This window comes from Haliotis rufescens, unplaced genomic scaffold, assembly GCF_023055435.1.
Source record: "Haliotis rufescens isolate VD_foot unplaced genomic scaffold, xgHalRufe1.0.p SCAF_19, whole genome shotgun sequence".
In the NCBI taxonomy this organism is placed as follows: Eukaryota; Metazoa; Mollusca; class Gastropoda; order Lepetellida; family Haliotidae; genus Haliotis; species Haliotis rufescens.
The window spans coordinates 21637046-21647442 of record NW_025963879.1 but is presented as its reverse complement, the minus strand read 5'-3'; the positions used below and the strand labels follow the sequence as shown (position 1 = coordinate 21647442).

General features: G+C 38.3%; 1 protein-coding gene across 2 annotated transcripts in view; it reads right to left on the bottom strand.

Annotated features, from left to right (window-relative positions):
* The window catches only part of LOC124135293 (probable G-protein coupled receptor CG31760), a 288076-nt gene extending 278293 nt beyond the window's left edge, over positions 1-9783 (bottom strand). For both annotated transcript variants that reach the window (XM_046500559.2, XM_046500560.2), the window contains exon 1: positions 9612-9783. The gene's annotated coding sequence lies outside the window, so the exon portion shown is untranslated. The remainder of the gene's footprint in view (positions 1-9611) is intronic.
* Between the last annotated feature and the right edge of the window lie 614 nt (positions 9784-10397).

The window sequence follows — 10397 nt, the reverse complement described above, 5'->3', positions numbered from 1 at the left end:
GCTAAAGAGGTTTGCGACATAGCAGAAGCGGAAAGACAACGACAGCTACTGCACTCCATTAAACCATCACTTCGCGAAAACCTCGTTGAACCATCTGATCGTTCACCTGAATTGAATCTATACCTACAAACCTTTACAGTGCGGCGGTCGATACCCCAAGCCTGACTCCATGCGATATACATATTATTTTGTCAGTTCAATATCAAATGGCATTTGTACAGAGCAGCAACAACAGCTGCGATGGATTGTCAAAAGTCTAAACTTATTGCACAAAAATTACAATAAGCAGTAAATCGCGAGACAAGATTAAAAGTCAACATCACTTTATGCCCACGCATCTCGAAAAGGCTGTCGGTTGTCGAAGTTGGGATGCATGGCATACCGATTCATGCATCAGACTGCAATCAACAAATGTGCTCCAGTGGCTCCCAAGCCAGCGTCTGAAAGAACGTAAGCGTGCCTTTGGCAGCAAATGACACAATATATCTTCGGTTTGTCATCCACGCATACCGCTTGGAACTTGGAATCCATAAACCTATGTTTTACAAACTGATATGCTACAGCTGTTACGTGCTGTCGATAGCCTCACGTTGTGTAACAAGAAAATATCTATTAGTAGTATATGGAATATGTTTTGTTCTGTATGTCATGGCCCGAAAGGCATATTGCAGTATATTATCCCCGTTATTGATTTTTGTGCTAATATACCTTCCAACAAACGCATTTCAACTGTTTTAATTTAATATTTCGTCGTGTATGTTATGATACCCTTCAACCATCTAGCACCACTCTGATCAGTTTCTGTTTGACCGTGTAATCTACATAACTGAATTATCACTGCAGTAATTGATTCGCTTTTACAATTATATTCCTTAGTGTGCAAGTTATTAAGTTTAGATACAGCTGCAATAAAAAAGGCATTTTAACTGTTAAAATATTAATATTCTGTGGCGTGTGGTAACAAATCGAGCAATGTTGACGAGCTTCACGCCAGTGGGATCCTGCCTCTTTGGCCAAATAGACAATTCCTCGATAGACTCTTCAGAAATTTGCCACCAGAAAATCGTTTTCCGAGGGCCCGAATACCATCTTCATAATCAGTGCTATTTTTCATCCAGTCAATCAAAATTTGACAGAACAATCAATGTGTAGGAGACCCGGTGATTCTCTCGCATCTAAAACAATTAGTATTAGTCTACCGCGAGCAGTGTCACCAGGCGCTCATACAGGCAGACCCCTGCCTCGGCTGCAACAAGACAAAGTCTTTAACACCCTTAGTTTCAACAGACTAACTTGCATCAATTTACTATAGGAGATTTTGCCAGTTTTATTGATAGTAAAGTGCCCCTTGTGCAGTTAGCGTTAAAGACGGAAGTACTAAATCACGCATATTTTCTCAACTTAAATCACTTTGTCCAAGGGTTATTTTTAGATGGAATCCAATGTTATATTTTAGCATTATGGAAAGTGTGAACTTTAAAGCCCCCAAAATGACATTGAATTATGAACGCGGTCATTTTGGTTTTCAAGATATAAACCAATTTATTTGAGAATTATTATAATGTTTCATATAAATGTTTTAAATCTGACGTTTTAGGGGTTTAAGTAATATTTCAACTTAGGCGTTTTCATGTGAGTGCATATTTGTGCAAATGATATTTAAGACAGTAAGTAGTTGTTTCAAGAAGTGACAAATTAGTTTCTCTAAAGAATTTAGAAGTAGCCGAATACTATCACATAAGACTACACATAGACATTGTGCAAAGGAAGCAGATATGTGACAACACGGACCAATTCATTATATTCAATAGGAGGCGACTAACGGGATCGGGTGGTCAGGCTCGCTGACTTGGTTGGTGCATGTCATCGTATCCCAATTGCGTGGATCGATGCTCATGATGTCAATCAATGGATTGTCTGGCCCAGACTGGATTATTTACAGACCGCCGTCATATAGCTGGAATATTGCTGAGTGTGGTGTTAAACAACAAACAAACAAAAAACAAACATTATCTTAAACCATTATCTTTTTATCTAATGTCAGTGTGACATTTCCTTTGATGCTTCACCGACCAATAGTGATATTTATAGTTGTTTATAGATCTACCCAAACGAGTAACCTACCTACTCGTCCTGCATAAAACGTTAGAAGAATACTGCTTTGTCGAACAGCAAAGAAGTAAGTAGCAAAAACATCGTAATTACTTTTTTGAGAGCGGTTGTCAACGATCTATGGATACAGTTCAGAGAAGCAAAGCATCCCTCTTGCTTATCCGGGAGCTTGCTCTTCATGTTGACAAATACCCGTGTCCTTTGTGTGCCATAGTCTATATTTTAATATTTTGTAGTTATAGCCAGACAATATTATCAATCCGTTCTATTTACAAACACGCGCTGACATGTGACAATGACACAAACAGAGGCTAGTACCACATCAGTGAGGTACTATGATCAAATATCGAATCAGTGGTTATTGCCTGCAGTTCCTACGAAAATGTGCCACTGAATCAAAGTGAGTCTATATATGTCTAGCCTATATACAGGTCTAACCACATGGAAAATTACACATAGCTGAGGAAATACATTCGATTTTCTTCCTTTGTTCCTGTAATGAGATTTCGGTTCAATGCTTTGTTGCTTTAATATAAATCGCTCTTCACTTGCGGTGAGGCAACGCAAAGAGGATCTGAAACAGTCCAGGTAATGGTATCTGGTGGCCTGGATATTTACGATGTTGACTTAGCATGACCTGTACATTACTGCAGACAATTCAGCTATACACACAATCTGCGTGGTCCATTTGTTGACAATCGCAGTACATACATGTATGTAGTATTTGCCATTACCTTTGCGTTATTCATCACGGCCATAAATGAGGCCATGCTATAGGGATAAACTACAAAATGTGTATCTGATTATTGAATTTGAACATCATCAAAATTTAATTTGAATTCAATTTTTTTTATTTGCACCGTCCCATCATGACATGAATTCAGATTCAATTGACACCAAATGAATCTGACATCAGGACATCATCTGTGTGAGGGTCAGTGATGAGGAATAGGAAAAAGCAAGTGTCATTGTATTGATAAGATTTGTACAATGGACCAAGCTTTTAGCAGGGATACCTTATCTTTATGGAAAGGGTTTGTCGCTTATGGATAGCGTCACGTATTCCTTTTTATTCACTAAGGATTTCCTCGTATATCTGTAACTTAGATGGTCGATCTCGTTAAGTACGTGTATTATCCCAGTGTCCGGTATCACGGGTTGCTGAGGCATACTGTTATGTATGTAGAGAATGGAACTGGAGTCCCGTGCTTGAACGCATTAACCACAAAGCCACTTTTACATAAACCAACCATAGTTAACAGGTGACAAAAGCAACATGTGATCATACTGCATATTATAGTACATTCTGAGACACATATTCGAATCTAGATAAGACAATACAGTGATTGACACTATGAGCAGCACTCCATACTGTGTGGAACCGATTACTTGCAATGAACCAAGTCACCGAGTCCGTCACTCCGATCCAATTAGTCACCTCTTTTGACATCCTAGGTAACTGGAGACTCGAGAAACGCACCTTCTTGTAATATACTAAGAGAGAGAGAGAGAGAGAGAGAGAGAGAGAGAGAGAGAGAGAGAGAGAGAGAGAGAGAATGTTTTGTTGATTGCAGGGATTCAGATTAACCCAGTATTACCTACAACATCTTCCGACATTTCAATATCAAGATCAACGTTATCAAAAGTGTCTGAAATCCTTCAGAGATATATTATCAAACAAGTAGTACAAATTACCTCTTATGATATTATTCCATGTTTACTAACACACAGAAAGAACACCTGGCTCAACAATTACATTCTAACGCCTTAGTGGAAATTTGTTTCTGAAAAGCACTCCAACTGAGAACAACCAACTCCAGCTTCCCTGAAGCACAGGGAACCACCGGAGTGACTAAACCATTCCTCTCTCTGTTTTAGTACAACATCTATCGGAGGGTTACAACCGTTGTCTGTACGGCCGGGGTATTGATTGAATAATCCAGTCCATCTCATCTCTAGTGAACAGTCTCCTTTAACTTACAAGCGGCTGTCTACGACAATAAACACAATTTGTCGACATAAAGCGGAATTCTATTTCAAAAGCCGCGCAAATAAAATCGATTTCAATTAATTTTCATCGAACCAAGAGCCTTGTTAAGGTTTCTTTCACCGAAGAACAAAGCAGACTTTACTAGGTGAGCATCTTTTCGCAAAATGCCTCTTTCAACTTTCTCCATTTTTCTAACAAATCCTATCATCTCAGCAAATAATTTAGCTGATAGCATCATAATAAAAGAATGAGAAATACTTGCGGTTTATAATTAACTAAATGACAAAAGCATCATTGTAAGAGAAATTGGAGTTATTTCCCTTGGGTGTAATAGCTATCCTCAAGCGTACCACAGAAAATGATTCCTTTGCCGAGGCTATAGGTTCCTGAATCAGCTGAGAGTACAAGACTCACGATGTCTCATTTGCGAACACACACTCAGCGGGGATATACGTGTATGAGATGTTGCAATGTATTCGAAGTGACATGAATAAGCATTGACATCAATGTATGTCTAGACCGACAAAACCGAAATGTACACCATTGTGCACCAATGCTTTCGTAATTCACCATGGCCTTCATTAGTTACATTCTTGTGAATCCTATCACTGTCTGAACGCACGGATCAACAGTGTAAATGTACGTTACGTGTTCAAGAGACGTAATTATACCCTGACAGAGATACTTCAACCCAGAATGAAAACTCAATATGGAGATATGCAACATGAAACAGTATGATCTGGAATTACAATTGACTAAAAGGTAGCACAATCAGTATATACAAGCACAATATGAAAAACACATGGGCATTGCTATTGCTTCTCTTGTCACTGTATGGTAGGTGTAAAGCATTGACCTAACTGTACTCCATCGCCCGGTATCCGAGGTTCACAATGCAAATCTGTGTCAAGCAATGTTTAAATTTGGATCCGGCAAATGTAATGCAATTACGTGTGTTTTCAAAAACGTGTTTCTGTAAAAAAATATGTTATCATGAAATATGAATGTGGAAATAGGCCTTCAATTCAAATCCACATTTGCCGGTGTAATCCGGTGCATATTTACGGTCACTCCTAAAGGGCCGTTAGAACAATTTTCAATAGTTCCTATGCTCTATGATAAAGAGAGGAATGTGTGCATACATGAGGTAATACGATATTTTAGTTCTATGGCCAAGTTTAACTACAACTTGAAAATATGGAGTAAAGAATGTAAAGTTTATTTTAAAGCGCTAAAGGAAATCGCCATAAGGTGAACACACAAATGGTATACGTGAAGATATATTTTACAAATTATAAAACTTATTATTGTATTTTGTACTCAAGGATGTTTGTCCTACTTTGAAATAAATACATGTGCCGTTAGCTTTTATTACTTCGATTTATGATTTAAATAAGGTTTATTGGTTATTATAACCATTCTGCAGTGGAGCATTCAAGCAATCTTTATTTCCTTACGGGAATTTAGACCTAGCAACCGCTACTTTATCATTTGAAAACACGAAAAAAGTGTTAGCATTGGATTGGGACATATATCAATCATTATATCCCATCATAAGAGTGAACACACAAAATGAAATACTAAAACATTAATATTACAATACCTACCTACCTAGTATAAAAAATGCTATAAATATTGAACTTAAGGATGCTTGCGGTATATTGGAATGCTATGGTTGTGTAACCATGAATACAAGTGCTGTTAGCTTTTATTACTTGGCTTCATGATTTACTGAATGGTTATTAGATATTACAGTCATTCTGCAGAGGAGCATTCAAACTCTCATCTTTTTCATGAACATGTAGACCTAACAACTGTTTAATCAGTTCCAAACACGCCACAACATCAGCATCAGATGGATGCAGACGTTACAGAATCCCATGTCAAAATAGGTTAGTTCACGTGTGCATATCTGCATTTAATGTTTAAATTCTAAATTTAGAACCAGAGGTAACCAAATACAGCTATCTATTGAAACAGACAGCAAAAATTGGTAACTTTACCATAAGAAATAAGCCATTCTCCATTGATCCGGTACAACTATCTACAGTAAACCATTGCTCATTGAACGTTTAGCATGTAAATGACGTCTTTTAGCATTTCCATGATTTCGTAATCATGATATCTAGGCTAGTTATGATCAATTTACTTTACGTCCAATTGTGCAAAGATAGTAAAGGCAGTGTTTGTGCCATTAAAGTTCGGCTGCCGTTTCTATGGCAAATAGCTCCAACGCGCAGTGCGTGTGGTTTGGATTTCACTGACATCCTACAGAGACGTGACTCTACCTTCTGTCATTTTGCCGATGCTCATTTCAAATCAATATACACGATATCAATCAAATGTGGACCCTTTCATTGACGCAACCATACAGAAGAGATAGGAATCTGTCGGATACTACGATGGCCATGAAATATATTTCCGTTGCAAGCTCGATAAAGACGGGTTTAGCGTTTGTCTATTCATGTGAAATATGGCTGATTTGGTAACGTCCATGTTTTATTTAACAGAACATGCCTGTTATAACAGCCATATTGTCAGAAGACACATCCTACATTTTCATTTCAGCATGCAACCGCCGTTTATCTACCCCGCACAGAGACATGCACGATCTGTCCTCGAAGACCCTGATTATGTTTAAATGTAGAAACGGGTTGACATCAGTAACATCGACCACCATAGACAAACTCATATCCGGTGTACTCAAAAAGAGAAACTCCGACGAAACGTAAAGAAATCGGAAATAAACGGAATTGGATTGGAGTATGTACTTAATTAAAGACGACGAAACAGGGACATGGAGTCTATCAAGAGCGTTACCAGGTATTCCCGCACGACATGTGATTAAAACATGGACTTTACTTCACGTAAATCGCACTCGGAAAGGGTGGGTGGTTTAATTACAGCCGTCTTAGACTGAACTGATTGTAAGTGCATATGTATCGTGTATCAGTTTGGTTGAGAGATAGGCGCGGCTCGGTGATATGCCGCGTCCTACAACGAGACTTAATGGGCGATTAATATCCGTCCCAGAACACCTGCCTGTTGAATGACTGCTATTGACGCATGTAGATTGCAGATATCTTGTCAATATCACACGGGTCATGCTTATTTACGTGCAAGGATTGTCACTCGGAATTTCTATACTGCAGGATTGCCATTAATGCTGGCTGATGACAATTGGACTATTTGATGAATGATAATTCTAAATTGTAAATCTGGTACTCGTCCCAGTTGATATAGCTCTTGCTAGGTGGAGTGTTGCATATGAAAGTAATAATTACACTAGAAGGTATAGCTCATTTTGAGGAGGTTTTTGCATATAAATAGGATATGAGTAGCAAATCGTATATCTATTGCTAGCTTGGTAGAGTGTTGCATATAAAAAGTTCTTATTATATCAGAAAATACAGCTATTTTGCGCTGGAACGTTAATGTCCTAGAAGTATAGCAATATGAGGTAGAGTGTTGCGTATACATAACATACTTCGGTGGTATAGCTATGGTGAGGTTGAGCGTTGCATAAGAATGGGATGTAATGCATTTAGCGGAAAAAAAGTATTTATTTTTGAAAATAGTGTTTAAAGAAAGTATATGTCCTTCATTCGTCTTACTTTTGTACTCATAGTCTTTATACAACGGGTCAATTAGTTTAATATTCTTAATGGTATAGCTAAGCCATATTCAAACGTGTATTAATTCTAATTGTCAACATCGATATGGAAGCAGAAAGGACTATACTCACTCTTTTACCACCTCCAATATAGGAAAAGAAGACCGATAAACAAGTTCTACCTTTGCCGTTGCACAGTCACACAGACGTAGTTTGATCAGTTATGTGTGAAATGCTACAACATTAAAATACCATATATTATCCGGAACATTATTTCCATATGATATGTCTTTGGCCATATCCCAATTTCTGTTACGATTCTTTGAGTGTTCACTGTCCAGATGTCTACTGATGCTGAGAATCATCAATTAGTTGAAGTAACCTGCTTCCAGGCTTCATAATTCAATGCCAAATCTAAAAATAACCATTATCTCCGAGTTCTAAAGTCTTTTCAAATATATTTTTTGCATTGGCAAACTTAACTAAAATGTGGTCGATCTGGACACCTGTGAAGCGTTTAACGGTATTGATCTGCAAAAGCTGTTCAGTTAGCTAATATTCACGTCAGTGGTCCTGTTCGATGTGAAATGCTAGCGGCCGATCTTCGTTCTATTTAAGCTTCCATAAAGCCATCTCAGATGTTTTAATCCAATGAAGGAACTTTGAATGACTCTTCATCCCGAAGCAGCCGTAAACACCGCGCTACATAAAAGTCACGTTATATATAACCATTTATCATTTTCACTGAGAATAAATAAACTACCAATGTTTTCTTCATATTCATAACGACGTATCAATTACAGAATGAACTCGCATTATTTGGAACAGACATACTTTTACAGAGTAGTATATTCCTCCACTCGGTACTGCCCATTAGTGATTCAAATTCAAGCGCTAGACATCCATTGCCAGATACATGTAGGCTCAATATCGTCGTTGAAAGTCATAGAAAAAGCTAGGAAAATCCTCTTGTCTTGCGTGTGTGCGTCATCTTATCAAGCCTTTCGCGTGTCAATGACAGTGGAAGCGATCTCCCATATCGCCTATAAGGCATATCGAACCCAGATATTAATGAAATACGACCTAATACTCAGCTTTATATCATATATCGATACAAGGTACATATGAATGTACATATGGCATAGATTTCAAATCAGGTCTATTTAGCTTCAGAATTCCAAATTGATTAATCCAGACATATGCACTCATTATTTATTCTGATACATACAATTGACCATAGATACTGCATGAAGGGCGAGAAATAATAAAAAATTATTTACATCTTTGTGAGTGAGTAGATCAGTTCGCTTTGAAATCAGTTCATTTTCATTTTCGACTTTTTTGTTTACACAAAGTTGCGTTCAAGCTGCGAATTGCATGCTGGCATGGATTCAACTGTTTGAAGTTAATGTTAATTCATACCTAATTGGGTTATAATTCAAACGGTTCCTGTGCCAGAAAAGATCTGAAAATGGGGTTTTTGAACCTAAATCGTTTTTATACTTTATTTAAAATGTTTTCTGCGTGCAGATCACGAGTGCGTTAATTTAGTTACAAAACAAATGATGGGGTTGAAAGTTGTTTTGCAATTTCTGTTTTTATTGTTAATAAAGAACAAAGTAATCAGAACATTCAACACTTGGAGAAGTTAGATCAACGTTCAGGCATATTTGGTAAGGGTTAGTATGTTGCGTCAACTGCAACAAATATCATCACTCGTACCTGGCAACCTTTCTAACGTTCAATAGGCACTCTGTATTAGACATATCGGAGAAATCTTTATATATCGACCTGCTTACCATCAGTGTGCTTAAAGTTTACAAACCAACTCACACACGATTACAATCACTATACAAATAACTATAGATCAATAAACACCGATGCTGTGCAACTCACCTGGAGAGAGAAAAGTTACTCCTCTTTTCGCTATTTCAAGTTGGAGTACCTCCGTGAAGAGTTCGGACAAAGCAGTAGATCCCTTGGTCTATTAACGATAAATCTAATCTGTCCGTCTGCTTTAGATTCACCCACATCGATCTATGCCCAGCACTGATGCCGACACTATTCAAGATGGGACATCACTTGCAATACTCGGTTCGAGGTTATTCCAGTCACAGCCAATGAACGACGCCGACACAAGGCTATTCACTGCGGGACCACCTCCTCTCGTGCTAGTGTCAGTCACGAACACATATCCTTGTCAAGCCCGTGGATGAAATCTGCTCAGGCCTGGAAACTGCCTTGGGAAACGTTAGGGAGATCTGCTAGTTTAAGCGAGTCACCCGCGTTCTTGAAGGAAACATCAGCTCCGCAGTAATTGATCCCCCTGATGTCAAAACTGAAGGTACAAAAAGTGATACTGATTCACGTTATTTGACACCGTTCGATTCAGTGCGAAAATAATCAAATCATTTTACTGATAATTGTGTCACTGCCAACTTTCGATTGAGCTGATAACAGTTAGCCACTTAAAGTGAGTCGGAAGCAAACACTATATCAGAACCTGCGTTTTTAACCTCTCCCAATAACCACAAGAACAAGCGACGTCTGATGCTGGGGCTGTCGTTTACTTGCCCAACACATGACCGATCCGTCATCTTGTCCACCTCAGCCCAGATCAATACCCTTCTTTACAATCGCAGAAGGTTGACGTTACGTCACGTTCAAACGAACGTTTACCTC